Consider the following 6,000-nt stretch of genomic DNA (forward strand, 5'->3'; position numbering starts at 1 on the left):
CTGAAAGGCCACCCGTCTCGCCTCGTTACACGGGGTGATCGGGTTTTCGCAGGCCGGGCACCCAGGCTGTGGAATGCCCTACGCTGAGGCTGGCAAATCAGTGGCGTCTTTTAAATCACTTCTAAAAACCTATTTGTATGTTAAAGCCTTTTGTTGATCTTTGTGTATTGTTTTAATCTGTATTGTTATTTGCTACCTGCTACATGTATGTAAAACACTTTGTAACTTTGTTTAAAAAGGTGCTATATAAATAAACTTATCATTATTATTACAAAACATACATTATTACCCACTTCAGCCCTATATATATAGGCCTACCGTACATTTGACCATTTGAAAATAGCCGATCTACAAGCTCACAATGCGATCTGCGACTCATTGTGAGCTTGTAGATTTGATAACTTAAAATGGGACATTCTGCACATTAGTACTTTTACTTTTGGCACTTTAAGTACATTTTGAAGCCAATATAATGTTTTACTCAAGTCAATTTGGAATTTCAGACTAATACTGGAGTATTTCTCTATTGCAGTAGTGCAGTATATTTGCAGAGTAATTGTTCCACCACTGCTCTAGCAATCTGGGAACCCGCATTGGAAAATCAAAGGAAAAACAGTGCCCCCTTTTCCTTCTCGAGAGACTAACACCCTAGTGACACGCACAGACTGAGAATACATTGTCAGACGAAGAGATATTCAACCAAAACATTTTATTTGCAACATGTTAAGACATAAATGTCTTAAACAAAACCAATATTTTATATTGTTACAGTTAATAGTTATTTGACTAATATTGCTATGCCGATTTAGCTCCGTGTAGCCAACCTTAATCTGACTTTGGAATGCAAATTAGTCATATTGCAGATTTCAGTCATATTAGTCTGGCTATGCGAGGCTAGTGCCGACTAGAAGGTGCAGTACCATTTCATAGGTGTTAAATAGCCCTGCACATCCACTATGTCACATAGAAGGAAAAGAGCCCCAAGCACAACTCAGGAGTCTGTCTTCTTTCTTTTAAGCTCAAGATTCTCATAGTAATCATTTCTAGTGTTCAATAAGACTAAACACTAGAGATGTCTCTCCCTCTCCTCTTTACTAAACACAAAATACATGTCCAGGTGGGTTACTAATGTCATCCAATCAGAAGAGAGCACCCATTTAACAGCTTCAATGTTAGTGTTCTAGTTTACCATTTGCAGCCTCACTCCCAATCTTCCACCGTAGTCTGAAAACCCACCTTTTCAGAATCCATCATGACCCATAGCACTTGACGTAGGCCCTTAGATAGCACTTTATGTAGACTTAGATAGCATTAGAATTGCATTTTATGTAGTCATAGCACTTCATAGTATATATGAATAGTATAGTATGTAGTTTCATTATATAGATATTCCACCGTTATGTTTCATGAGAACTACCTTTTATGTATTGATGTATTGCCATGCTTTTTGTAAATCGCTCTGGATTAAGAGCATCTGCTAAATGCCTAAATTGTGTTCCAATTTCACTTGTTTATACTGTACAAGTGCTCTCTCCTGACTGGATACAATTATTTTTTGCATCGTTTCCATGTTGGAAAAAAGGTATATCCAAAGCAAACATTTCTTTATAGAGGGTATGCGCATGCTTAAAGTGAATGGGTAATTGAGTGGCAAAGTGAGTTTAACATCGTTTAACGTTGTTCAATACAATCAGATAGGACTTTTGTTTGGATGTATGGGCGATCAACGTCATAAAGTATTTTTTTGCCACTCAGGCGTTCCCACATAACATCTGGGTATGATGATGTCACGTGCATACCCTCTATTCATATCCATTCCATGTTCAATGCCAAAAACACAAGTCATTAATCACAATTGAACAATCTCAACACAGGCCTGAAGTTTAGTTTATTAAGGATCCCCATTAGTTTACACCGTAGTGGAGACTATTCTTCCTGCGGTCCAGGCCAAAAAACATCACAATACAAATCATAAAATGCAGTACAGGCTAAAGCATGATCCATGTTTGTGAACAAACACACAAACCTAAAGAACAACATTTATAACAGTAAAATTAAAAGAAAAAAACAAAACAACCTAATTTAATATAATTTCCTTTCTGACTATTGCTGCCTTGTTCCTTTTGAAACATATGTAGGTCTATTTCTTTTTAGAGTCAAATGTCAAAACATTTGTCTCAATAAAATAAAATCATAAACAATTGACAATTAATCGTCAGATCAGATGTCAGCCCCAATAATTACAATGAGATAAGTTATTTCAAACCCCCTCTCTACTCTGCCAGACCAGGGTTAGACAAACATTGCCTCTCACCCATTGACTTGCATGTTATATGATGGATTTGCCCATATAAATAATTGATCAATTCAGGAGCATAAGCTTCAAAATCTCTTATAATTCTAGTCCAGGCCTGCAGTAGGCCATGCACTGGAAACATGTGCATGCCATTTTGAGGACCCCCTCGAAAACGAGATAATGCATCTCAAGGAGCTATCCTCCAAATTAAATACATTTTCAATATATATTTCAATAAGCTAAAAATCACGAAGTGAGGGGCGCTCTTATTATACATCATCTCATAAACAACTGAATTGATGTGATTGGTTGGTTAAATTTACATCATATTTAGCAGACATTTTACATAATTTCTCTCGTCATTGTCAATGGCAAATATTGAGATGTGTGGGGACAAAAGCTGTATATAGGAGGGGCTAGCACCCATCAAACATACAGGGAAATGTTAGCCATGACGACGCTCGTCCTTCACGAGCATCATCTCCAACAGTGTTTGTGCACACACAGGCAAAATAACATTGGCAGCTATGGCCGGAGACGGAAGCTTGTCTAAACGTATTCTAGCTTAGCAACGGTTGCTAAGATAGCATTTGGGGCGGGATTTAGCAAAAGGTCTATTCAAATTTAACCACCATAGGATATGCTACTTTAGAACCAACACATTACTGGGACCAAAGAATTCGACCCCATAATGACTTGTGGGTCAAAAACAGGTCTGAAGCCTCAGTACTAGGGACACCACTGTAGCATGTCGTGTGACAGTGAATGGAAGAGACAAACTTTCAAAGAGGAAACTCTGCAGCATATGAATGATCAAATGTTATCATTGATAACATATCGTTGATACAGGGTTCTTGACCTGCATGACTCAAAGTCATGGGTTTCTCCAGAATTTCATCCCCTGTATGACTCTCCATGTGTCTGTTTAGCTTTACATTACTATAGAATCTTTTGCTACAAACTGTACAACAATAGGGTTTCTCCCCTGTATGCAGTCTTATGTGCATAACCAGATGGACCTTTTGAGTAAAACATTTATTACAAGCTTTACAAGTATAGGGTTTCTGCACTGCATGTACTAACATGTGCTTTTTCAGGCCTGCATTCTGATGAAAGCTTTTGCCACAAACTGCACAAGTAAATGGTTTCTCCCCGGTATGTATTCGGTTATGCATCTCCAGATGCAAACTTTGAAGAAAGCCTTTGCCACAAATTGCACAATTAAAGTGTCGCTCCCCTGTGTGTGTTCTCATGTGATTCGTCAGATATCTTTTTTCAGTAAAGGGTTTATCACAAACTGTACAAATAAACAGCTTTTCTCCTGTGTGTATTCTCATGTGCGCCTTCAGAAATCTCTCTTGATTAAAACCTTGGCCACAAACTTCACACTTTAAGAGGCCAGCGTGTATACTCTTGTGTACATTCAGACCAACCTCTTGTCGAAACCCTTCCCCACAAACTGTACAAATAAAGGGTTTGTCACCTGTATGAGTGCACATATGGTTTTTAAGATCACTCATTTGACGACAGCCTTTGCCACAAACAGCACAAGTGAAGGGTTTCTCGCCTGGATGTACAGCTGACTTTGCTGTAGGAATCGTTTTTCTCATAGACCGTCTGTGTCTGTCTACAATTTGGCCATCACTACTTGTTTGTGAAGCTCCACAGTCCTCTAAACCGGCCTGTGTTTTCATGTGTTCAGTTGAGGTGGCTAGAGGCACTGTCTCTCCGTTTTCATCATCTTCACTTGGCCTTTGAAGTAGGTCCTGTTCCTCCGGGACCAGACTGAGGCTCCTCTCCTGCTGTTCAGGGTAAACCAGGACGTCTATGAGGAGAAAAGTAAAATAGAAAATGTTAGGTGAAAAAAGTTCAAAAAACGAATCATAGCATTTTCTGCTTTATTCTTCATACAGCTGTATAAAATAAGATGCATGGCGATGCATCCGTGGCATGACATTTGCTACTGGCGCTCTGCACCCTCTGAGGGACCGAGGGAGCAGAGTATATTCCAATTTCCAAGTGGGCATATTTCTCAGACAAATCATCTTTGATGTCAGCTATGTACACATGGGCGTCAATCACGGGTGGAAATGCATGTTATTTAGGAGTAACAAGTTATTGTTATATCGCCGTTTAACCAAGTCCTCGCTCTTGTCCCGCCTCTGAAACACCGTATTCGGTTCCCACTAGGCCAGATCCGGCTATTTCCTTATCTAAAGTTTTTGATCTACATGCGGGTCAATCAATGTTTATGTCCACGAAAGGAGAATGTCTGGAGTGAATTATCGCAGTAAATTAGTTTTTCGCCGAGTGTTCCAAGACATCCTCCCATACACGGCCGACCTTGTTTTATGGACATCGTATAACAGCGTCCCGTTTTTCCTACCCGATTTCACACCAGTGAGCTAGGGGTGGGAGGGCGAGATAGACTGGCTAATAAACCAGACCGAATCAGCCGTTTGCCTGCCGGCGGATTACAGTCTGGAGAGGCTCAATTGTACGCCCATTTCCTACACCAGAGAACTGGGGCGGCCAATCGGGACACGGTATGCAATATGGGCGGGCTTTGGTACAGTGACTTTCAATGCTTGAGACCTTTGACTGACAGTAGCTCTGACCAATTGCGTCAAAGAGAAAATGTTTGAACCCGCCCCCCGGGAAACAAGATCCATGCACAGCCTCTCCAGACTCAAATACCACACGACAGTGTGATTTGAGTCTGGCTTATTAGCCAGGCTAAAGCCCCGTTCAGCTGGAAATAAAAGCCAAGCAAAACTAATTTCCACGCAGCTTAGTACAAGGTACCTGTCACTCAATCTGCCTGGACTGGCTTTGAGACGAGGAAGGACACAGGCAGTTTTTTTGCAGATGCGCATTTGAAAGTCTAAAATGTAAAATAGCGACTGTATAGGAGAAATAATTATATATTTAGTTACATCATAACCTTTTTATTCCCCCCCCCCCCCCCCGTCTTCAGTGCTCATGTCTCCCCCCCACTCCGCTCTCCTCTCCCCCTCTCGAGCGAAACCCTCCGGGCATTTTAAATAGCTGCTCTGTATGTAATGTTAATGTTGATTTAGCAAGAGCATAGGCGTAGAAATACAATCAGGACAGGACAGGTCGGATCAGGGATGACCACATGCATATCATACAACTGATACATATATCATATACATACATATAACATACAATGCTATTAATTATTGATCTCTCGCGCGCGCACACACGCACACACACAGGGATTGTGTTCTATCTATCTATAGACTAATATAGGCTATCTACTGTCTTTCAACTTTTGCTATGAGGTTCATCGATAGGCCTACATGAACGCAATAAACCAATTGAAATGATTCCCTCAAATAAATCTTATCTATATGCGATTGGTTTATAAACTTTATCGATTCATTCATACAATGCAGCTACCGACACACACACACACACGACGACCACAGAGCGGGCTTCTCCTCCCCTCTTCTCGGGGAAAGTTTTGGGGAAAAACACGTAACACGACCTGTTTTCACCGCTTCGACAACTTGTTTCTCATATAAACTTTCATTTCTATCGATAAATATGCTATGGTCTCTACATTGCAGCTACCGACAGACACACACACACACACACACACACACACACACACACACACGAGAGCGGGCTACTCCTCCCCTCTTCTCGGGGCAAGTTTGGGGGGAAACTCCGACACCGGT

Source organism: Protomyctophum parallelum, assembly GCF_964188405.1.
Source record: "Protomyctophum parallelum genome assembly, chromosome: 12".
NCBI lineage: Eukaryota > Metazoa > Chordata > Actinopteri > Myctophiformes > Myctophidae > Protomyctophum > Protomyctophum parallelum.